The sequence below is a fragment of the Salvelinus fontinalis genome, chromosome 11, assembly GCF_029448725.1.
Source record: "Salvelinus fontinalis isolate EN_2023a chromosome 11, ASM2944872v1, whole genome shotgun sequence".
Classification (NCBI taxonomy): Eukaryota; Metazoa; Chordata; class Actinopteri; order Salmoniformes; family Salmonidae; genus Salvelinus; species Salvelinus fontinalis.
Window position 1 is genome coordinate 31,247,726 of NC_074675.1, and position 26,680 is coordinate 31,274,405.

A 26,680-nucleotide genomic window follows, 5' to 3' on the forward strand; every position below is an offset into this window, starting at 1 on the left:
TGGATACATGAAAAATGGAGCGGCGATGGCTAGAAAGCCGGTGACATGCTTAAAACCTTTTCTCAATAGGGGGTGCTGTTTTCACTTTGTAAAAATGTTCTGAAAAAAAAAATGTTCCCAAATTAAACTGCCTCGTACTCAATTCTTGCTCGTACAATATGCATATTATTATTACTATTGGATAGACAACACTCTCTAGTTTCTAAAACTGTTTGAATTATATCTGTGAGTAAAACAGAACTCAAGTTGGAGCAATTTTCCTGTGAGGAAGTGAGAAATCTGAAATAAGGCAGCCTGTTCTGAGGTCAGTTTATTAATTTGCATGTCTTCTATTGGTCGAGATGCACTGCATACGCCTTCCCCTAGATGTCAGCAAATAGTGAGAATTGGAATGGAGTTGCTAGGCAGATCTGAGGCCATATAAATGGGCTTGGAACATGTGGTGCAGTCTTTTCACCATTTGCCATGACGCAAGACAGACCTCAGGATAGCGTTTTGGGAAGCTCCCGTTATAGGCCTTAGATATATCCGGCTCTGATTTTATTCGATATAGGTGTTAAAGAATCATAATGTTGTTTCTTTTAACCGAGTTATATCAGTTTATATCAGTATATTGCGATTTTCGGATATTTCTTAGTGCTGCGTTATAGTGAGTTGGACACGTCTTCGCCACATGGCAAATGTTTACTGCTAATTCCAAAGTTGAAGGTGACAATCTACAACCGAGCAACGATTCCTCTGGACAAAGGACAACTTGCCCAAGATTCTGATGGGAGCTCATCAAAAAGTAAGAAGTATTTATGATGTTAATTCGTTGTTCTGTTGGAAAATGTAAAAATACTATTCCGCCATTAATTTCGGTGCGGTCTCGCTTTAACGCACGCTGTATGTCGTAGTAACGTTAATTTTAAAAATCTAACACAGCGGTTGCATTAAGAACTAATGTATCTTTCATTTGCTGTCCAACCTGTATTTTTTTGTCAAATTTATGATTAGTTACTGATTAGATTAGGTGCCTCTCCCAAGATTTCTCCCGACATATTGTTGGCAGCTTGGCTACTATTCTCATTGTATAACCACGATTTGTGCCGCTAAATATGCACATTTTCGAACAAACTCTATATGTATTGTGTAATATGATGTTATAGGACTGTCATCTAAAGAAGTTTGAGAAGGTTAGTGAAAAAATTGATATCTTTTGCTGGTTTATTCGTTATCGCTATTGTTGGCTTGAATCAATGCTGTTGTGTGGTTGGCTATTGTAGTAAGCTAATATAATGCTATATTGTGTTTTCACTGTAAAACACTTAAAAAATCTGAAATATTGGCTGGATTCACAAGATCTTTGTCTTTCATTTGCTGTACGCTGTGTATTTTTCATAAATGTTTTATGATGAGTATTTAGGTAATTCACGTTGGTCTCTGTAGTTATTCTAGTTGCTTTGGTGAGAGTTGTGATGGTGGCTGCAATGGTAAACTATGATTTATACCTGAAATATGCACATTTTTCTAACAAAACATATGCTATACAATAAATATGTTATCAGACTGTCATCTGATGAAGTTGTTTCTTGGTTAGTGACTATTTATATCTTTATTTTGTCGAATTTGTGATAGCTACCTATGCAGGAAAAAAATGGTGGGAAAAAAAGTTGTCTTTTGCTATCGTGGTTAGCTAATAGAAATACATAGTGTCTTCCCTGTAAAACATTTTAAAAATCAGAAATGATGGCTGGATTCACAAGATGTGTATCTTTCATCTGGTGTCTTGGACTTGTGATTTAATGATATTTAGATGCTACTATTTACTTGTGACGCTATGCTAGGCTATGCTAGTCAGCTTTTTTACTGATGGGGGTGCTCCCGGATCCGGGATTGTGACCAAGTAGAAGTTTTAAGACACTTATTTTGGCCTAGGTTAAAGAGGGATGTTTCTGAGTTCATCAAAACTTGTCACACCTGTCAATTAACTGGTAAACCTAATCAAGCTATTAAGCCGGTACCACTGTTTCCTATTTCTGTACTCAGCCAACCTTTTGCGTATCTGATTATTGACTGTTGGTCCTCTGCCTCGTTCTAAAAAGGGTAGTAGTTACCTGTTCACTGTGATGTGTCAGACCACTAGGTTTCCTGCTGCCTATCCTCTCATGTCTATCACGACTAAGTCTGTGTTAAAAGCTTTGACTCAGTAGTTCTCACTGTTTGGAATCCCTAAGGTCATTCAGAGTGATCAAGGATCTAATTTAACCTCTAATCTGTTTGGTCAGGTTCTCCAACAGCTCCATATTAAACACAATTTGTCTAGTGACTATCACGCACAAAGTCAAGGAGCACTGGAACGTTTCCATCAAACACTTAAGTCTTTGTTGAGAGCCTATTGTACTGAGATGGATAAGGATTGTGAGGAGGGGTTGCCTTGGTTACTGTTAGCCGCTAAGGATGTTTCTCAGGAGATCACGGATTTCAGTCCAAATGACCTTGTGTTTGGACATAAGGTGCGCAGACTTCTATCTGTTCTCCAGGATGACTGGAAGTCTCCCGAGCCCCCTCAGTCCCTGTTATCGTATGTGTGTGATTTCTGGCGATGCCTGTACGCCGCGGGTGAGGCTAAATCTGAGTTTGAACAGGCAACTTTTACATACGTTGGAAAGGTGGTTGGGCAGGGTGAAGTGCGTCCTGTTCGGCGTAAGGTGGTAGGTATTGATGCTTTTCCACCACCAACTACTAAAAAGGAAATTATGCGTTTCTTGGGAATGATTGTTTATTACCGTAGTTTTTGTAGGAGCTTCTCTACTGTGGTCGCGCCCTTGACAGATTTGCTGAAAGCTAAGGCTGGTTATGTATGGTCTTCTCGTTGTCAACAGGCTTTTGAAGATGCAAAGAGGTTGCTTACCTCAACTCCGGTGCTGGCTGCTCCTCGCGTGGATTTGTCATTTACCTTGCAGGTGGATGCTAGTCATGTGGGGGCAGGTGCAGTTTTGCTTGAATGTTCTTTTGTGTTTGGTATTGTTCTTTTCTGTCGCTCCTGTCTGTTCCCTTCTCGTCTCGTTTTCTTCTTCCTCTTAAAGGTTGCTTTCTCTTCGCAAAGGTTGCTGAGGTCTGGGGAGGACGAGGTTGGCTTGGGCAAATGGACGCAAAGTCTGGGTCAACTTGTTTTTGTGACTGGTATGGTGTTCCGGGGTCCTTTTTGGTCCCCGGTTTTATTGGGGGGGGGGGGGGGGGGTTGTGGCTATTTGGTTTGTTTGCGTTGGCACCTTTCAACACCCCTCATTATCACACGTATACACGTGACCACTCACTTACACTACTGCCTAAACACACACCATTGTTAATTATGTTTACTTTACTTTAGTTAATAAATATATTTTGTTTTTCTTTATCTCCACGTTGTCTCCCTTTTTGTTATGGGCTTTGAGCTGGTTTGTGACACAGGCGAGGCAGTCATTTGAGAAACAAAGACTGTTGAGTCTGCCAATAAGAATGTTGTGATTGACGGACTCGAAAGCCTTAGCCAGATCAATGAATAGGGCTGCACAGTAATGTCTCTTATCGATGGCGGTTATGCTATTGTTTAGGACCTTGAGCGTGGCTGAGGTGCAACCATGACCAGCTCTGAAACCAGATTCCATAGCGGAGATGGTACAGTGTGATTCGAAATGGTCGGTAATCTGTTTGTTAACTTGGCTTTTGAGGACCTTAGAAAGGCAGGGTAGAATAGATAAGTTCTGTAGCAGTTTGGGTCTAGAGTGTCTCCCCCTTGGAAGAGGGAGATGACAGTGGATACGAAAGAGAGGTTGAACAAGCTAGTAATAGGGGTTGCAACAATTTCGGCAGATCATTTTAGAAAGAGAGGGTCCAGATTGTCTAGCCAGGCTGATTTATAGGTGTCCAGATTTTGCAGCTCTTTCAGAACATCAGCTATCTGGATTTGGGTGAAGGAGAATTGGGAGAGGTTTGGGCGCAACTTGTGAGTGAAGAGCACTTTTTGCCAGTCCTGTCTGGTCCAGCGACGTTGGGTTGGTGCCCATAGGCAACATTGTTGCCAGTGATGTCTGGTGAGGACCTACCTTACAACAGGCCTACAAGCCCTCAGTCCAGCCTCTCTCGGCCTATTGTGGACAGTCTGAGCACTGATGGAGGGATTGTGCATTCCTGGTGTAACTCGGGCAGTTGTTGCCATCCTGTGCCTGTCCCACAGGTGTGATGTTCGGATGTACCAATCCTGTGCAGGTGTTGCTACACGTGGTCTGCCACTGCGAGGACTTTACAATTTATTGCCCTGGCCACATCTGCAGTCCTCATGCCTCCTTGCAGCATGCCTAAGGCACGTTCACGCAGATGAGCAGGGACCCAGGGGATCTTTCTTTTGGTGTTTTTCAGAGTCAGTAGAAAGGCCTCTTTAGTGTCCTAAGTTCTGTGACCTTAATTGCCTACTGTTTGTAAGCTGTTATTGTCGTAACGACCGTTCCACAGGTGCATGTTCATTAATTGTTTATGGTTCATTGAACAAGCATGGGAAACAGTGTTTAAACCCTTTACAATGAAGATCTGTAAAGTTATTTGAATTTTTGCAAATTATCTTTGAAAGACAAGGTACTGAAAAAGGGCGTTTATATAGAGGGTGCACTGTTTCTGTGTGTTAATGTGAAGGTGTATGTGTGTTGTCATTCAACTCTTGTTTTCCAAACCGTTCCCTTGAGACCCGTGGCGATTTTAGCATGCAAATCTTGGTGGGGCAAAAAAAACATAATATGTGGATGCATGCCAGCAAAGCTTCAAAACAACACAAAACAATACATTAATTGCACTATAACGGTGACAAACGGTGCCCACAAACTGTTAGGGCGTACATAAAGCTGTCCCAACAGCAGTCCCAACAACTTACCATTACTACACCTGGCTATCAGCGGAGCCTTGTCTGGCAGGAAAACAGTTCATTCAGCCTCATTTACTGCCTTTTAAAAAAACATTGCTGATACGGCAGACTTACTTAAACAAATGTGGTTTCTACTGACAATTGAGATGGACAAACTATGGCATAAGGGGACGACAAGCGGATAAGAGGCAATCCCTAATTTTGATGAAGACATTAATGAGCTAGCTTGAATGGCTGGAATCAATATACCTATTTGTTTAGCACTTTTGAAATGTGCAAAGACAGAATTCAAAACATGGGCCATTTTTAGAGTGTTCTCCCTGTACACCAAGTCAGAACAGTAGGATAAATAGAGGGGGCATATAAGCAGACATTGAAAGCTCTTACAATATTCGATTACATTTCTCAAAAACAAGTTATAGGCTACATGTGCACCACCAAGTCAGAACAGTATGTGAAATTAAGAGGGGAAAATATACCAAATTAATAGGCTGAGGCACATAGGCTACTAACAGTTTACTACACAACATATACCTAGTTTTACTTTTTTAGCTACAGTATACATATGTCCCTGGCATATTACATAATTTATGCAGCAGCATACAAGCCATTTTTGGACTCACCTTGTTGTGCTGTGCTCACTTGAACAGGAAGGTTGCACGGCGGTCTTTCGTGGCCAATTTTCGTCATCAAACTTTGTCATCAAAGTCTGGCATTCTCTGGAATAATGGCGCTTTCAAGACAACTTGGAACTCAGAAATAAACCAGGTCACCTTTCCAATCACATCAGTGATCTTTAGGTCGTAGCTCTAGAAAGAGGTTAGAGTTCCCGACTTACAATTCCTAGTTGGATGACCGTTCAAAACAAGTTCTCAGTTATCTTGAACTCACTGTAGTCAGATTTCCCACTTCGGAGATAACAGTTGTTTTGAGCGCAGCAGCAATCATGTTCGATCGACAGTAAAGAAAATGTTAAAAAATGTAAGTAGAAGCCTAAATGTTGTTGTCCATTAGTTTACTCCAATTACGGGAGGGATTGTAGGGTTAGGGGAAAATAATGAAGGAAAATATATAAAAAATTATATATATTATATATATATATATATATATATATATATATATATATATATATATATATATATATATATATATATATATATATATATACACACACAGTGGCTTGCGAAAGTATTCACGCCTATTGGCATTTTTCCTATTTTGTTGCCTTACAACCTGGAGAGTTTTGTATCATTTGATTTACACAACATACCTACCACTTTGAAGATGCTAAATATTTTTTACTGTGAAACAAACAAGAAATAAGACAAGAATAAACAGAAAACTTTAGCGTGCATAACTATTAACACCCCCAAAGTCAATACTTTTCAGAGCCATCTTTTGCAGCAATTACAGCTGCAAGTCTCTTGCGGTATGTCTCTATAAGCTTGGCACATCTAGCCACTGGGATTTTTGCCCACTCATCAAGGCAAAACAGCTCTAGCTCCTTCAAGTTAGACGGGTTCCGCTGGTGTACAGCAATCTTTAAGTCATACCACAGATTCTCAATTGTATTGAGGTCTGGGCTTTGACTAGGCCATTCCAAGACATTTAAATGTTTCCCCTTAAACCACTCGAGTGTTACTTTAGCAGTATGCTTAGGGTCATTGTCCTGCTGGAAGGCGAACCTCCGTCCCAGTCTCAAATCTCTGAACGACTGAAACGGGTTTCCCTCAAGGATTTTCCTGTATTTAGCGCCATCCATCATTTCTTCAATTCTGACCAGTTTCCCAGTCCCTGCCGATGAAAAACATCCACACAACATGATGCTGCCACCACCATGCTTCACTGTGGGGATGATGTTCTCGGGATGATGAGAGATGTTGGGTTTACGCCAGACATAGAATTTGATCAATTTTAGTCTCATCTGACTAGAGTACCTTCTTCCATATGTTTGGGGAGTCTCCCACATGCCTTTTGGCAATGGATTTTTTCTGGCCACACTTCCGTAAAGCCCAGCTCTATGGAGTATACGGCTTAACTTCTTTGGGCTGCAAGCCCGAAGCCGGGCACAATATGACAACAGCCACTTCAAGTGCAGGGCGCAAAATTCAAAATATATTTTTTTGAAATATTTCACTTTCACACATTAACAAGTCCAAGACAGCATATGAAAGATAAACATCTTCTGAATCCAGTCAATATGGCCGATTTTTTAAATGTTTTACAGCGAAAACACCACATATATTTATGTTAGCTCACCACCAAATACAAAAAAGGACAGACATTTTTCACAGCACAGGTAGCATGCACAAAGCCAAGCTAACTAACCAAGAACCAACCAAGAAACAACTTCAGATGACAGTCTTATAACATGTTATACAATAAATCTATGTTTTGTTCAAAAAATGTGCATATTTGAGGTATAAATCAGTTTTACATTGCAGCTACCATCACAGCTACCGTCACAAATAGGACCGAAGCAGCCAGAGTAATTACAGACACCAACGTCAAATACCTAAATACTCATCATAAAACATTTATGAAAAATCGATGGTGTACAGCAAATTAAAGACAAACATCTTGTGAATCCAGCCAATATTTCCGATTTTTTAAGTGTTTTACAGCGAAAACACAATATAGCATTATATTAGCTTACTACAATAGCCTACCACACTACCGCATTCATTCATCAAGGCACGTTAGCGATAGCAATAGGCACGTTAGCGATAGCGAATAAACCAGCAAAAGATATATAATTTTTGACTAACCTTGATAAGCGTCATCAGATGACAGTTCTATAACATCAGGTTATACATACACTTATGTTTTGTTCGAAAATGTGCGTATTTAGAGTTGAAATCAGTGGTTATACATTGTGCTAACGTAGCATCTTTTTCCCAGAATGTGCGGATATTTTCATAACACTCAACTATTCTGACCAAATAACTATACATAAACGTTACTAAAAAATACATGTTGTATAGGAAATGATAGATACACTAGTTCTTAATGCAATCGCTGTGTTAGAATTCTAAAAATAACTTCATTACGACATCCAGCTTAGTTATAGCGAGAGAGTGCCCAAACTCTGTGCGCAAACTACTAGTACAACATGTTCGACAGATATATGAAATAGCATCATAAAATGGGTCTGTCACGTAGAGTAGGCCAGAAGGCTAAACTGGAAAACCTAACCTCTATCAAAATAAAAAGATGGCGGAACCGCAAAAGTTCTTCTGTGCAAAGGTGTTTATTTACAAGGTGATTCCGGAACAAAAAACAACAGTACTGCCATCAAACGTCTACCTTATGGGACAGCTTAAAACAATGCTGCCCCATCCACAGCTCAATCCAAAATGCCTCCCCATGAACTGGAAGAGAGGCTCCTTTTGTAGCGCTAGCCCCTCCCCTCAGAACAATTAACACTAATTAATTAAGCAATTAACCATACAAACCTACATTTTCCATTAACTAAACATACTAAAGGATATACATTGCAACACATTTTTAAACAATATCACAACATAACATTTACATCATTACATCACTACTGACAATATCTTTCAATATGCCCATATGCATTACTGAGCCATTTGGGACAGGCACTATAAAGCCAGCCCAATTCCCTTAGCTCGGGTCCTTTTCCAGCATACCCAGAAGCTACAGAGATGGAGAGAGAGAGGAACAGAACGAACAAACAAACCGCTTATCCACAACATTGATAAGTATAATAAATATTGCATATCTTAAATATGAACACTGACAAGTATGAAATGTATGTACTAAGACAGAAGTTAATTTGTGTGTCGACCCACATTGTTAACTTATCTGATAACGGAGCAGGGAGGAGTGATGAATGTGTGCGTGCGTTAAAGAACCAAATGCTGCCCGCGGCCAGTGACGGACTTCTACGTCACAGGTTCCTACTTTTGACGATATTTCATCAGAATGTTGTACAAGGGTTCCTTTGTCGGGAACAATCGTTGTTTGGATTTAGAATGTCCTCTTCTCCAGTCAATTAGCACGGAAAGCTAGCAAAGTGGCGCGAAGCTCTCCTTCCTGAACAAAGGCACACAACGCAACACGCCTAACGTCCCGAAAATTTCAATAATCTAATAAAACTATATTGAAAAAACATACTTTACGATGATATTGTCACATGTATCAAATAAAATCAAAGCCGGAGATATTAGTCGTCTATAACGACAGCTGTACAGAAGGCAAAACCAGGTCCCTTCACGCGCTCTCCAGAAAACAGGAAACTGGTGACACGTCATACAAAGACCTTTTGTTCGACCCCAGATCAAGTTATACACTCCATTTCTTCTCTCACTGCCTGTCAACATTTAGTGGAAGACGTATGAAGTGCATGTATACTGATATATATCAAGGACATTTATAGGCAGGCCCTAGAACAGAGCATCGATTTCAGATTTTCCACTTCCTGTCAGGAAGTTTGCTGCCAAATGAGTTCTGTTTTACTCACAGATATAATTAAAACGGTTTTAGAAACTAGAGAGTGTTTTCTATCCAATAATAATAATAATATGCATATTGTACGAGCAAGAATTGAGTACGAGGCCGTTTGAAATGGGCACCTTTTATCCGGCTACTCAATACTGCCCCTGCAGCCCAAACAGGTTAAAGTGGTCCTATGGACACATACTTCAATCTCCGCTGTGGAGCTTTGCAGCTCCTTCAGGGTTACCTTTGGTCTCTTTGATGCCTCTCTGATTTATGCCCTCCTTGCCTGGTCCGTGAGTTTTTTGGTGGGTGGCCCTCTCTTGGCAGGTTTGTTGTGGTGCCATATTCTTTACATTTTTGAATCATGGGTTTAATGGTGCTCTGCGGGATGTTCAAAGTTTCTGATATTTTTTTATAACCCAACCCTGATCTGTACTTCTCCACAACTTTGTCCCTGACCTGTTTGGAGAGCTCCTTGGTCTTCATGGTGCTGCTTGCTTGGTAGTGCCCCTTGATTAATGGTGTTGCAGACTCTGGGGCCTTTCAGAAGAGTTATATATATACTGAAATCATGTGACACTTAAATAAAGTCCACCTGTGTGCAATCTAACTAATTATGTGACTTCTGAAGGTAATTGGTTGCACCAGATCTTATTTAGGGGCTTCATAGCAAATGGGGGTGAATACATATGCTCGCACGCAAGTTATTTTTTCCATTTCACTTCACCAATTTGGACTATTTTGTGTATGTCCATTACATGAAATCTATCAAGGCACAAGGTGAGACCCAAATGCAGACAAGAGGCAGATGGTTGGAGTCTTACAATGTTTAATAATCCTAAGGGGTAGGCAAGAGAATGGTCGTGGACAGGCAAAAGGTCAAAACCAGATCAGAGTCCAGGAGATACAGAGTGGCAGACAGGCTCATGGTCAAGGCAGACAGAATGGTCAGGCAGGCGGGTACAAAGTCCAGAAACAGGCAAATGTCAAAACCGGGAAGACTAGAAAAAGAGAATAGCAAAAGGAGTATGGGAAAAACACGCTGGTTGACTTGACTAAAACATACAAGACAAACTGGCACAGAGAGACAGTAAACACAGGGATAAATACACTGGGGAAAATAAGCGACACCTGGAGGGGGTGGAGACAATCACAGGAACAGGTGAAACAGATCAGGTGTGACATAAATCAAAATCCATTTAACTTCTTATGGCTGCAAGGGGCAGTATTGAGTAGCCTGATAAAATGTGTCCATTTCAAACGGCCTCGTACTCAATTCTTGCTCGTACAATATGCATATTATTATTACTATTGGATAGAAAACACTCTCTAGTTTCTAAAACCGTTTGAATTATTTCTCTGAGTGAAACAGAACTCATTCTGCAGCACTTTTCCTGACCCGGAAGTTCAAAGTCTGAAATCGATGCTCTCTTCCTCTTCCTGCCTATAAATGGGCACAAGAGCTATTAGTAAACATGCACGTCTTACACCTTCCTCTGGGTGTCAAGAAGGCTGTGAGAGAAGAAATTAGGTGATTATCTCGATCTAGGATGGAATAAATCCTCTTGGAATGACGTGTACCCTATTTCCGGTACTCTGAAGAACGCGATTTGGACAGTGGGGTTGCCTTTTGTTTTGCTGACGTTATAGGCGACTATTATTTCCGGCTTTGATTTTATTTGATACATGTCACCATATCATCGTAAAGTATGTTTTTTCAATATAGTTTCATCAGATTATTGAATTTTTTTCGGGAGTTTTGCCGTGTTCCGTTCTCTTCCGTTTGTTTACATGGAGAGATCCGTGCAACCCGGCTAGCGCGCTTGCTAAATGGAGAGAGAAAGTTGCCATTCTGAATCCAAACAACGACTCATCTGGACAAAGGACACCTTGTTCAACATTCTGATGAAAGATCAGCAAAAGTAAGACCCATTTGCTGTACACTATGTATTTTTCAGAAATGTTTTATGATGAGTAATTAGGTATTTGACGTTGGTGTCTGTAAATATTATGGCTGCTTTCGGTGCAATTTCTGAATGTAGCTGCAATGTAAACTATGATTTATACCTGAAATATGCACCTTTTTCGAAAAAAACATATGCTATACAATAAATATGTTATCAGACTGTCATCTGATGAGGTTGTTTCTTGGTTAGTGGCTATTTATATCTTTATTTGGCCGAATTTGTGATAGCTACTGATGGAGTCAAAAACTGATGGAGTAATAAAAGTGGAGTCTTTTGCTAACGTGGTTAGCTAATAGATTTACATATTTTGTCTTCCCTGTAAAACATTTTAAAAATCGGACATGTTGGCTGGATTCACGAGATGTGTACCTTTCATATGCTGTATTGGACTTGTTAATGTGTGAAAGTTAAATTATTTAAAAAAAAAATATCTTTTGAATTTCACACCCTGCACTTGAGGTGGCTGTTGTCATAAATGTACCGACGTCGGGCTTGCACGCCAAACAGGTTAAATTACAGGTTGTAATGCAACAAAATAGGAAAAACGCCAAGGGGGATGAATACCTTTGCAAGGCACATTACAGTATATTTACAAAAAAATATATGGGGGATTGGAAATGATGCAGACAATTACATTGATGGAAGCCATAATCTATCTACAATGTTAAAGCTGATCTACCCCCTAAAATAAGTTTTACAAGTGAGCATTTAACACTACAGCTTAAACTAAGGGGGCGGGAAGTTGTGAGAATCGTATTTAGGGCAGGGAACTGCCATCACCTACTTAGTTTGTTTTGAGTAACTCAACCTTGACAGAGATCAGAGAACGATGCCAGACTTCATCACTTACACAATGAACATTTTATGGTTTCTACTCATCCTCACAGGTAACCTATACCAAAAAAATGTTTTCAAGATAGTTAAAAAGGTTTCGAGGTGACTTATAGAAACAGATTTAATAAACGGTGCACATGTATTTTCCAACGGGAATTAAGCTTTTAGGACAAAAGAAAAATGTCAAATAACAGTCAGGATTAGAAAAAATATTAGGGTAAATAGTTAGCCTGGTATGCTATTCGTGTTTTATCCCTTGCTGAAAAAAACGTTGCACCCAGTGAACCTTTTCCTTTTTCTTTAGGGACCTGGGCTGAAGTTCCGTCAATAGACAAGTACGGGTTGAAGGGAGGTTTGGTGTGTCTGGCTGTTGCTGAATCCCCTGGGGAACATGAAGAACTGAAATGGAAATTCAAAATGGATATAATAGTCGATAATAAAGAGATCTCTCCTCAATACAAGGAGAAGGTGCATTATAACCCAGTTAACCACTCTCTGTGCATTAAGAATCTGAAGGAAACTGACAGTGGGATTTACTATTCAACTGTTGGAAAATGGAAATTAGAAACTATTATTGAGTACAAAGTAACAATACAGGGTGAGTATAATTCAACATTTAACTGAGGGCCACCAAAAAGGCTATTGCCAGCTCTGACTGGGTGTGTGGGTATGGAGGTTAGTAAGCAGACCGAGAAAACCACGTGGGTCCCTCATGATGAGTTCAGATGTTTTTGTAGCCCCCACCACCATCAAAGTTGCTCATCCTTGGTCTAGGGAAGGGGTCTCCAACAGGTCGATTAGGAGCTACCAGTAGCTCGCATACCACCTATGAGTAGCTCACCAAATAATTCTGAAAGTACATGCAATTTAAGTGTTCAACCGCTAGCCGTCAAAAACAAATCTTACAATTGCAACTTTAACATTATCACACCCCTGGCTAGCCATTATCGGCTTAAAAAGCCAAACCTTACACAATATCTGACAATTAATTTCCAGCAATATTGTCCGTTTGTCTGTGTGGTGCGGGCGTTTGTCTAGCACTCCGTGTGTAGCTAGTTGATGTGATAACCGTCTTGTGGGTAGACTGAAATATGTCCCCCAAAACCTTCTCAATTATATGTTAATTGCAAAGTAGGCTTACCTGGCAGAAGTATATCATGAGTAGTATATCATTTGTATCTGATATTTGTTATTTGCAAACATTGCCATGAAATTAGCAGCAGTAGTACAGAACCATCAGGAGAACAGCAAATTAGAAGGCACATTCCTCACTCACTAGCTGCACAATTAAAGGGCCAGATGCGCAATTAATCTAAATGTGTTCGTTTTCTTCCAGACCTAAAAAAAAAGTTATTTAACCATTGACATGGACTTAGAACCTCAAATTCTGTTGTTTCTTTATGAACAATTGTAATTTTAAGAGAGGAAAACAAAAACAAAAATCTAAAACCAGGAAAAATGAAACAGAACATAATTTGGGAAAATGTATAACATCATTTGGGGAGAAAATCGCAGATTTTATAGGGCCCCCCTTAGAGTTATTTATTAACCATTATTTGACCATGTATTATGACAGAAAACATAGTGCACCCACTTTCTCTTGTAGACTAAAGACACTGGGAAGAATTGCAGGGTAGAGAAGAATGTGCCTGTTTGAAACCTAGAAAAAAACGAGTAGCTCGCAACATTTTAGATTTTTTAAAGCAGCTCTCATTCTAGAAAAGGACCCCTGGTCCTGATGATAATACATTTTTTATATTTCTGTAGAGTGGAGATTGATTTATTTCAGTTTGACCTTTCATACCTACTTACATTTTCAACTGTGCATGTTGCTGGTTATTATTACAGTATAATAACTATTATAAGTTGAGAATATTACAGTACATTTCAAACCATACCCTATGTAGAGCAGCAGAAGTAAAATTCCTGACTTAGGGAAAGCGAGAAAAATACTAGGAAATTAATCATTCTGAATACCAAATGGCTGTTTAATTGAATACACTATACATACAAAAGTATGTAGACACCCCTTCAAATTAGTGGATTCGGCTCTTTCAGCCACACCTGTTGCTGACATATCGAGCACACTGCCATGCAATCTCTATAAACAAACATTGGCAGTAGAATGGCCTTACTGAAGATCTCAGTGACTTTCAACATGGAATCGTTATAGGATGCCACCTTTCCAACAAGTCAGTTTGTCAAATTTCTGCCATGCTAGAGCTGCCTCGGTCAACTGTAAGTGCTGTATTGTGAAATGGAAATGTCTAGGAGCAAGGCTCAGCCTCGAAGTGGTAGGTCGCACATGCTCACGGAAGGGAACTGCTGAAGTGCGTAGCGCGTAAAAGTTGTCTGTCCTCAGTTGCAACACTCACTAACGAGTTCCAAACTGCCTCTGGTAGCAACATCAGCACAAGAACTGTTTGTCAGGAGCTTCATGAAATGGGTTTCCATGGCAGAGCAGCCACACACAAGCCTAAGATCATTGTGCGCAATGGAGTGGTGTAAGCTCGCCGCCATTGGTTGGCTCTGGGTTTGGCGGGTGCCAGAAGAATTCTATTTGCCCGAATGCAAAGTGCCAACTGTAATGTTTGGTGGAAGAGGAATAATGGTCTGGGGCTGTTTTTCATGGTTCGGGCTTGGCCCCTTAGTTCCAGTGAAGGGAAATCTTAAAACTACTGCATACAATTACATTCTAGATGATTCTGTAATTCCAACTTTGTGGCAACAGTTTGGGGAAGGCCCTTTCCTGTTTCAGCATGACAATTCCCTTGTGCACAAAGCGAGGTCTATACAGAAATGGTTTGTCGAGATCGGTGTGGAAGAACTTGACTGCCCTGACCTCAACTCCATCGAACACCTTTGGGATAAATTGGAACGCAGACTGCGAGCCAGGCCTAATCCCCTAACATCAGTGCCCAACCACACTAATGTTCTTGTGGCTGAATAGAAGCAAGTCCCTGCAGTAATATTCCAACATCTAGTGTAAAGCTTTCCCAGAAGAGTGGAGGCTGTTATAGTAGCAAAGGGGGGACCAACTCAATATTAATAACCATGATTTTGGAATGAGATGTTCGACGAGCAGGTGTCCACATACTTTGTCATATAGTGTATATCCACATTAACAATCACTCTGGTATTCAGTAAAATATGAATAGCCCTGCCCCTAAGACTGATTGATCAGAGTAGGTGCCCCTCTGCTATGCCCCACTTAGCCTTGTACATTTTTCACATTTGTAAGTTAATATTTGTCTGTATCATTTTTTCAAAAGTTACTAGAAATTACCATTTAAAACATGTTTCAAAAATATATAATCCAGGTGCATACCCCCGGATCCCCGTAGAAAAATGTCCCCTCCCCCAATTTCAGAGTCAAGCCTATGTCCCATGCACAAAATATAAACATTCCTGCAAATGTTTTCCCACAACTACGGTCATTACTTTCTACGGTATAACCAGTGGCGTGTATTCATGGATGCCAAGGGAAGCCAGGCTTCCCCAAAAAACGTACACAAAAACCTAACAAAAAAAACACTTTTTTTTGTCTCTCAGTGTTTCATAATTTTCCTTCAATTTGCAAGAGGCTTAATGTATCTCACCGGAGAAAGCATCCTAGAGAGTGAAACAGCTCCCCTCTGTCTCTGTATATGTAGGCCTTTTATCTGATGCTTTCTGGTCCAAAAGAGTATGACATTTTTGCCACCCGTAGCATTGAATGCAAGGGAAGCCAGAGAGCATTTGGCTTCCCTTGATAATTTTTTTAATCAAATAATAGCCACTCAGTGTTGAGCTAAACTGAGAGAGCTCAACTGTGAATGGTCCTGGTGCACCAAAACAAAGTGTCAAGGGAAGCCAGTTTGGATTTGGCTTCACTCCAGTCACACCAAGAGCATTAGTCATTGACAGAAACTCGTTGTGCATCTCGTTGTGTTGATGTCATCCAGTGGCTAGTTACACTATAGCTAGCTAAAATTGTCCCTTTCCTAAATAAGCCATGACTGGAGATAGGGATTTAGACTTGTGGTTTTACTTAATTCTCTGTACTGGCCAATGATTATAATGGCGATTCTGAAACAACCACAAATTCATATATTGTGCCCCTGGCCTGAGAGGATGGAAGTTCAATATGTAGCTAGATGTAGAAGGCTAATGTTACTTAGCTAATGTTGCCCATGAAAGAAAGTTAGGCTAGCAAGCAAGCATTTCAGCCAGGTAGCCTAGGACAACAAAAAAGAAAGTGTGTACTACTTACTGTATGACAGAGTGATAGACCGCTTTGTCAACATGAAAGAGATGATGGCATTGACATTTCTTTACAAGTAGGGTGAGTCAAAATGTTTTTTCTACTTGCACGAAAATGAACACGCGCTTGTGCACACGCACACACACACACACACACACACACACACACACACACACACACACACACACACACACACACACACACACACACACACACACACACACACACACACAGAGAAATGAGAACCATGGACAGCCACATCATATTTAGCTTGATTGGACAAAATTATTTTTGGTATCTTTTAGTTGTCACTGTTTTAGACTAAGCATAGGTGATTTGATGATGTTGAAATGTTGAAGTTGAAATGGTACTGCAAGAGTGGAGGGCAGCTGCTGTTTTCTTTGCGACTTGCGTTAACTCCATGTGCTTCTAAATCAATAGTTGTTTATTGGTCCCAAAATATTGGAAACATTAATTTGCTTGACCATGCTGTAGGTCATGTAACTGTTTTTTTACATGCAATATCCTTTGAGGACTTCACCGGACAGAGGTTGCTCTCTGGTTTTGGGACGAAACAAAGGTGTGGTTGAATTTATTCTGCCACTGTGTCTTCTTAATGTTTCAGCCTTAGGCCTATATAACACACAAGTTGTAAGATGGCTTGTTTCTGGCTTTGCTTTCCCAGCGATTTTACCCACACACTGGTTACAACTGGTTTATGCACAATCATAATTTTGTTTTACAGTAGGATTAATTTATCGGAGATTCATCACACTTCTCTGACATTTCTTGTCATGGATATAACCTTTTTTCCAATTCCACTGGTTCTTGTAGAAGCTGTTTCCATACCAGTCATGAAGGTGGTGTCTCTCTACTCCAACTCAAGTAGGGGACAATGTAACATCACAGTGAACTGTTCTGTTGAAGATGCCTGGGCATTGTCTGTCTGTAACGGGCGTCAGTGCACACTGTCACAACAGTCACTCACCGTATTCAATATCACCATCTCCAATGACAACAGCACTATCCAGTGCACAGGCAAAAATCACGTCAGTGCAGAGACCAACTCACAACCCATGAAGGACATGTGTAAGTCCAATTTACTAGCTTCCACCTTCTGTGCCTCTATCATTGTTAAAAAATATCAACATTTTAATATAATTATGTTACAATTTTCCAGCAAAAAATGTGAATAACAATGTGTGTGTGTGTGTGTGTGTGTGTGCGTGCGTGCGTGTGACATCTCAGGTATTGAGAAGGATGGGAAAGCTTCAGAATCCCAAATTGGCATGATTGTGGGCAGTGTTACTGCTGGATTGCTATTCATTTGTGTGTTTGTTGGTATACTATGCATCAAATCAACCAGAAGAAGGGCCCGTAAAAATGAGCAGCCACTGCAGGTACCTTTTATGTTCATCATTTATCTATTGTCAGTATCCTGGAAAAACCTTGAATCTCAAAAAAGTGTTTTTTCCCCAGCTCTATCGCCACGTAGTCTTGTCACATGGAAGGGAATGACTACTTTCAGTAGTTAAAGAACAAATGTTTCTCCAAATGTTTAAAGAATGATCATTTGAATGTTGTTACAGTATAATGTCTCATATCCTAACAGGTCAACCCAGTGAGCGCTTCACAAGGGGAGAGGCCGGGACCACGAAACACAGGGGATTCTGACATAACAACTATCTACGTCACTGTAGGGAAACCAGGAGCAGCAGGAGTGGAGCTGCCGTCACCAGACGAGATGCCAGAGCCACAGTCAGGGGCACTCTACAGCACTCTGCAGCAACCAGCTGTAGAAGAGTCTCACCTAGTGGACAAAGTGGGCGCTACAAAAGAGGACGGGCCAGGGCCGCAGAGCCCTTCTTCAGTCTACAGCACTGTACAGAAACCAGCAGCAGCACAGCGTTGCCCAATGGACAAATACGGGAAAAAATCTCAACAAACCAGACAGAGCTGCTCAATAGGAGATAAACTACCCCTCCGTCCCTCTCACAGTTACCCTGCTATTACATTGACTAAGACTTGACCCATATACTTAGAGAGCGGAAATCAAAACACAGGAGAAATTGTGAACGAAGCAGAATGACGGGAAAATATAATATAAAACAAAAAACATTTTGACTTATTTGACTTCATTAATCATTCCATCTATTAGCACTGTACATGCTTTATTTAAAATACATGTATACAAAACAGCTGAATAAAAAAAAAGGGGAATCCCGTTTGGTCCCATCTTCAACAAACTGAAAAGAAGGCTGAGATGACACCCTCAACCAAACAATAGCAATAAAAAGACACGTACAATCAATCAACTGTATATCATATTTTTTCGGGTTATAATTTTTGTAATAAGTACCATACATCTAATTCAATTCTACATCATGTGGGGTGTGGCCAATTCAATTCGAATTTCAACTCATGAGTTGAATGGGAGTCAATTCCAAAATTCAGAATTGAGCCCAACCCCGGTGAGAATGTGTATGTTATTGTGTATTTGAATAAATGCTTTTGAGTGTACAATGTATACATGCTTTTGAGTGTGTGTGTGTGTGTGTGTGTGTGTGTGTGTGTGTGTGTGTGTGTGTGTGTGTGTGTGTGTGTGTGTGTGTGTGTGTGTGTGTGTGTGTGTGTGTGTGTGTGTACTGTAAATTAACCTTGAACATGTCCTTACTTGATGCTGTCATTAAGATTTGAATTGTCAACCCAGGCCCACTGTCCGTCTTACATCGTTTCTGTCAGTCCAATCCAGGGGAGTGTCTCCAACCCTCCTCCTCAGTGATGTAGTCAAGTCACTTAACCTCGAGCCTGAGTCGAGTCCCTAGTGTTCGACGTCCGAGCCCTTTATTCTCAAGTCACGAGTCGAGTCATGAATGCAGATGTCCTCCGTCACGGATGCAGGCGTATTGACTCTGTCCGTTGCTGGAGAAGTAGTAGCATACTACTACTTCATACTACTACTCCAGTTACTACTGGAGAAGTAGTAACTGGAGCACGCTGTCATACACGTCGATCCAGAGCATCCCAAACATGCTAAATGGGTGACGTGTGTCATGCAGATGTCCTCCGTCACGGATGCAGGCGTATTGACTCTGTCCGTTGCTGGAGAAGTAGTCGCATGATCCACTGTGAAACTCCAAGCCAGGATAACGTTGTGCTTCCCTCTCTTTTACGGAAGCTATCTATATATAATTACTCACAGTACTATATCCTGTTATGTTCATGTTAAATGTGTGTGTTCCCGTTTAAGAGTGTACGAGAGTTGTGGACAACCCCCCCCCCCCCCCCCACAATATTTTTACATAACCCTCCGCTTGTACTATACACATTTTTTACCCTCATAATATACAAAAAAAAGATTACTGTACCACCACAAATAACAATAACTGTAGCAACCCTGTGTTTATCAACATGGATATCGACATAACCATTCTAGCATGGTGTTGTGGCACAGTCGATGCCACGCAGGGCTATGGGCCAGAAGGTTGAGGGTTTGTCGACCACCCAACCTGGTCTCAGAGCATTTCATACTATTCTGTATGTAAATCCGAGACACTCCATTTAGTATGATACAATATGTTAATTTTGGTATGGTTACATAAGACAGATGGTTACTTAAAAATCAAAAACAATAGTAGGGTGGTTGGTTGAGGTGGATGGGTAGGTATATAACACGAATGTCCGACAATCTCATCACGGACAACTTTATCATTTTAGTTCATTAGCAACTTTTCAACTACTTAGCAACTACTTAGCATGACAACTAACTCTAAACCTAACCTTAACTCTTTTAGCTAACCCTTCCTCTAACCCTTTAACCTAGAATTCATAACATATCAATTTACAAATTCAGATCATATTGTACATTTTTCAAATTCATAACATACACTGAACAAAAATATAAACTCAACATGCAGCAATTTACAGTTACAGTTCATATAAGGAAATCAGTCAATTGAAATAAAATTATTGAGGCCCTAATTGATGGATTTCGCATGACTGGAAATACAGATATACATCTTGTCAAAGATACCTTCAAAAAAGATAAAGGAATGGATCAGAAAACCAGTCAGTATCTGATATGAACATCATTTGCCTCACGCATAGAGTAGATCAGGCTGTTGATTTTGACCTGTGGAATGTTGTCCCACTCCTCTTCAATGGCTGTGCAAAGTTTCTGGATATTGGTGGGAACTGGAACACGCTGTCATACACGTCGATCCAGAGCATCCCAAACATGCTAAATGGGTGACATGTGTGCTAAGTATGCAGGCCATGGAAGAACTGTGACATTATTAGCTTCCAGGAATTGTGTACAGATCCTCGTGACATGGGGCTGTACATTATCATGCTGAAACATGAGGTGATGGCGGTGGATGAATAGCATTGCAATGGGCCTCAGGATCTCGTCATGGTATCTCTGTGCATTCAAATTGCCATCGATAAAATGCAGTTGTGTAAGTTGTCCGTAGCTTATGCCTGCCCGTACCATAACCCCACCACCACGGAGCACTATCTTCACAATTAAAATCGGCATACTGCTCACCCACACACTGTACTGGGCCATCTGCCCAGAACAGTTGAAACCAATATACATCCGTAAAGAGCTCACTTCATCAGTGTGCCAGTGGCCATCGAAGGTGAGCATTTGAACACTGAAGTCGGTAATGACGCCGAACTGCAGTCAGGTCAAGACCCTGGTGAGGATGACGAGCACGCAGATGAGCTTTCCTGAGACGGTTTCTGAAAGTTTGTGCAGAAATTCTTCGGTTGTGCAATCCCATAGTTTCATCAGCTGTCCGGGTGGCTGGTCTCAAACGATCTCGCAGACGAAGAAGCCGGATGTGGAGGTCCTGGGCTGGCGTGGTTACACGTGGTCTGCGGTTGTGAGACAGGTTGGACATACTGCCAAATTCTCGAAAACGACGTTGGCAACAACTCTGGTTGTGTTTATGCCACACATAAAAGGTAATACGTAAAAAAAAAAAAAAAAAGACAAATATGTACAGAGCCTTTAGAAAGTATTCACACCTCTTGACTTTTTCCATTTGTTTTTGTTACAGCATGCATTTTAAATTGATTAAATGTATATATTTTGTGTCACTGGCCTACACACAATACCCCATAATGTCAATGTTTTTTGCATGTTTTCACAAATTAATAAAAAATGAAAAGCTGAAATATCTTGAGTCAATAATTATTCAACCCCTTTGTGATGGCAAACCCAAATAGTTTCGGGAGTATAAATGTGCTTAACAAGTCAAATAATAAGTTGCATGGACTCACTCGCTGTGAAATAAGTGTTTTACATGATTTTTGGATGACTACCTCATCTCTGTACCTCACACATACAATTATCTGTAAAGCCCCTTAGTCGAGCAGTGGATTTTTCAAACAAAGGTTAAACCACAAAGACCAGGGAGGTTTTTCAATGAAGTTACACAGAGTCACTACAAAGAGAAACTCAGCAAAAAAAGAAACGTCCTCTCACGGTCAACTGCGTTTATTTTCAGCAAACTTAACATATGTAAATATTTGTAAGAACATAAGATTCATAACTGAGACATAAACAGAACAAGTTCCACAGACATATGACTAACAGAAATGGAATAATGTGTCCCTGAACAAAGGGGTAGGGTCAAAATCAAAAGTAACAGTCAGTATCTGGTGTGGCCACCAGCTGCATTAAGTACTGCAGTGCATCTTCTCCTCATGGACTGCACCAGATGTGGTAGTTCTTGCTGTGAGATGTTACCCAACTCTTCCACCAAGGCACCTGCAAGATCCCGGACATTTGTGAGGAATGGCCCTAGCCCTCTCCCGCCGATCCAACAGGTCCCAGACGTGCTCAATGGGATTGAGATCCGGGTTCTTTGCTGGCAATGGCAGAACACTGACATACCTGTCTTGCAGGAAATCACGCACAGAACGAGCAGTATGGCTGGTGGTATTGTCATGCTGGAGTGTCATGTCAGGATGAGTCTGCAGGAAGGGTACCACATAATGGAGGAGGATGTCTTCCCTGTAAAGCACAGCGTTGAGATTGCCTGCAATGACAACAAGCTCAGTCCGATGATGCTGTGACACACCGCCCCAGACCATGATGGACCCTCCAACTCCAAATCGATCCCGCTCCAGAGTACAGGCCTCGGTGTAACAGTAATGCCTTCGACGTTAAACACGAATCCGACCATCACCCCTGGTGAGATAAAACCGCGACTCGTCAGTGAAGAGCACTTTTTGCCAGTCCTGTCTGGTCCAGCGACGGTGGGTTTGTGCCCATAGGCGACATTGTTGCCGTTGAAGCCTGGTGAGTACCTGCCTTACAACAGGCCTACAAGCCCTCAGTCCAGCCTCTCTCAGCCTATTGTGGACAGTCTGAGCACTGATGGAGGGATTTTGCATTCCTGGTGTAACTCGGGCAGTTGTTGTTGCCATCCTGTACCTGTCCCGCAGGTGTGATGTTCGGATGTACCGATCCTGTGCAGGTATTGTTACACGTGGTCTGCCACTGCAAGGACAATCAGCTGTCCGTCTGGTCTCCTTGTAGCGCTGTCTTAGGCGTCTCACAGCACACACATTGCAATTTATTGCCCTGGCCACATCTGCAGTCCTCATGCCTCCTTGCAGCATGCCTAAGGCACATTCACACAGATGAGCAGGGACCCTGGGCATCTTTCTTTTGATGTTTTGAGTCATTGATAAAGAGTCCTAAATTTTCATAACTGTGACCTTAATTGCCTACCGTCTGTCAGCTGTTAGTGTCTTAACGACTGTTCCACAGGTGCATATTCATTAATTGTTTATGGTTCATTGAACAAGCATATGAAACAGTGTTTAAACCCTTTACAATGAAGATCTGTGAAGTTATTTGGATTTTTACGAATTATCTTTGAAAGACAGGGTCCTTTAAAGGGCTGTTTCTTTTTTAGCTGAGTTTATGTACGGTAGCTAGCAACGTCAATCTAACAGCTTACATTTTTGTTCTACATAAGACAAATATATGGTAAAGAATGTGTGTTCTTTCCAGTCTTCTGAAGCAGTAGGTAGTCAGCAGGTAGTCACCATCAAAAACACCATCCTTGGAGAGCAATTCGGGAAGTGGTAATTTTGGGCCGACTGAGCGAGCGCTTATGAGGTGAAATAGAATTAGAAGTACCGGTGTCATCCGTCCTTCGCGACCGCTACGAGGTAAAATAGAGCCAAGCCACCACCATTACGTAAGCCGGTCAGAATTTTGCAACTTCTAGCAACAGCCCTAGTGATGGAAGCTAGAACTCAATGAATCTTATTGTGATGCAGGGACAGACGGACACACTGGATAGAGCAGAGTAGTGAATGGACATGAATGAGCTATAACCATGTAATGGCGTAGAACTACAATAGCACAATATGAAGGACTCTATAGGATCACACTGCAGAAATAAACAGTAGGCTATTACACAGCAATCCTCGATAACAAAAGCTGTATCTAATAAGGACATATTGTATGATAGAGTAGGCTAAGGACTAGCTTGTTTGCTAACAAGGAATATACAATGGCAGTGTAAGAAAGGACTGTATTTACATGATGGTAAGTTACCTAAAGCAGAGCTACAAGTACATGGTAGAGTATACATACTTAACATAGTAATTGTTATATTATGATTACTTATAGACAGACATGGGGGGGTTATAAGCTGACAATAGGAATTGTTTTAAGATGATCATACTTTTGATGATGATACTAAGATGATCATTCAGCTATTTGATTTAGAATTTTAGGACCCCTTTAGGTTAAAAACCAAAATATAAAAAAGTAATTGATAAATATTGAATTTGGCCTTTAGTACCAATTCCCATAGAAACGCTTTGAATAACACATTAAATGTCAAAAAAGACGGACCAAAAATAAACCGTAAGGCATAAGGTCTTGAAGTGTCTGTTCTATATCTAGGAAATATAAGAAAACTCAGGAAACATATTTTTAAACATGTAATCCCTTTTTGAGTGGACAGAAAACTACCTCCATAAAAATGTTTACTGGTACCTTCAGGAGTCCCATGACACTTATGGGCAAAATGGAGAACGCCACCGTGGGGTCACATTAGTTTGTAGCCCAAACAATACAGATGCTACAAACAGAAGTTGGCACATCGACGAGTCCCGTGGGGCTTGTGGGAGTCGTGGAGCAAAAATGCGACCACCATTATAGAGAGGTCATATTAGTTACAGGCCCAAGCCTTTCAGACTCTACAGCCGTTTTTGTGAGAAGGCCGATATTTGGGATCTCATGGTCTGACAAATACCTCTGTAGCTCAGCCACCTTCCACCGCAGAAGCGGAAGGCCACCATAGGTGGATGCGGTGGATTGTGACGCAGCCCATGCAAAACCCCAGATATATGCGTCTCTACCTTAAACTGACAGATTTGGGGATTTGTTATTATGTTACTGATATGACGCACTGGTGCATCAGACTCTAGGGGTTAAATAACAACTATAACTTTGTGTTCACGCATCTAACACGGTCAGGCTCAGGGCAATATTTATACCCTTACATGAGCGTGTAACGGACCTGTCTGACCAGTGCATGGCTAGCTATGAGCATCTGACCAATCAGAGAATGCGTGATCAGTCCATGGACAGAGTGTGGAGGGCATGGAGAGAGTGATTGGCTGAAGCCACGAGCTGGAGGTGAGAGCTAGACTATCAGGCGCCAGCCAGACAAACACACACGCTGGAAACTATTCCCACAGCGCCCTCGGCAGGGGGATTCTGTAATAGAGTTTAACTCCAAAACGCCATGTATCCATTTTCAGAAATGTTGGTAAAATAGCTTTTATTGTTGAAAGACATTCTGAAAGAGACTGGTGTGTTATTTAACTGTCTAATCATTACATGGGGTTGTTCAATGACAGACACGTATTTGTTTAAAATCTATTACTTCATGGTTTCATTTCAGAGAGACAAATAATCATGTTTCTTTGCTAAATGCTATTTATCCGCCACAGAACTAAGTAGTAATGCTAGATATTGCACAGTCAAATGTAACAATTAACTACCTTATTAATAAAAATGTGCAAACGATACAGTACATTTCTGACAAGTTTAACAATAAATACATAATTCAATAGAGTAATATGAGATCTGTATGTAAAACATTGACATTTGATATTTTTTGTCGTTTAGTAGATCCAAAGCGACTTACAGTTAGTGCATTCATCTTAAGATAGCTAGATGAAACAACCACACAGTCAAATATACAGTATCAGCACATTCCATTCCAGCTAAACAATGGATACATCTGTAGCATTTAGCATTCCACATCTAAAATCTATGAATAAAAAAAATCTGGAAACAGCATTATTTTACACACAAAGGTATCCATAAGCAATCATTTCTGATGAAATACAAATGTGAAAAATTGGTGGAAATAGCATTTTGGAAATAAAATAACAGATTGGATTAGTTTAGAAAATGTAAAATTGTTATTTTTTTATTGTGTTTGTTATTGTTTAAAGAAATGTTTTTGTAGCATAAGATTAATCAACCGATCAAAGTACATGCAAACACAGGTATAGACGGGTTGGGAAACAATGTCCCAAAAATCATGCGTGCAGATCGATGTGGACGGAAGTCTTGTGTTATTGTTCTGAACGCCAGATAGCTAGCAACAGCCCTGTGTATAACCGGTGCTAACATGGGTCCTTTGTCCTGATCTTGTCTACATTCTGATTATGCCTACATTTCAAGAAATGTGTCCCTTCCTTTAGGCAAATCATTTCACAGCTTTCCATTTAATCATTTATGTATTGTTAGAAACTTGATGTAATCAGTCAATGGTGCCACCTGTCAATGATTTTAGAGGGCGAAATAATGATTAAAATGTTCTGTCCAGATCTGTCTACACTTGTAAGATATCCAGACAATCAGATCAATGTGTCTTTTGATTTTCTACACCTGTCTAAAAATGTGGACAAGATCAGGACAAAGGATGCAAGTTAACACCAGGTATAAATGGGGCTAATGACAAGAAGCTGCCATGTGGGGAATTGTCGGTGGCTCGTTTCAGCTAGTTGCATCTTAGTGTTGATACCATGTCTTGTTTTGAGGTGATGTCATGTCTATGCTAATGTGGAAAAAAATTGCTTGCTAGCCAACCAACAACCGTAACTGTCACGTTCCTGACCTATTTCTGTTAGTTTGTTGTATGTGTTAGTTGGTCAGGACGTGAGTTTGGGTGGGCATTCTATGTTGTCTGTTTCTATGTTGGTTTAAGGGTTGCCTGGTATGGCTCTCAATTAGAGGCAGGTGTT

The 26,680-nt window shown here is 40.7% G+C and overlaps 1 pseudogene; it reads left to right on the plus strand.

Annotated features, from left to right (window-relative positions):
* The first annotated feature begins 10,648 nt into the window (after window positions 1-10,648).
* On the plus strand, window positions 10,649-18,911 carry LOC129865525 (SLAM family member 9-like; annotated as a pseudogene).
* The last annotated feature ends 7,769 nt before the right edge of the window (window positions 18,912-26,680 follow it).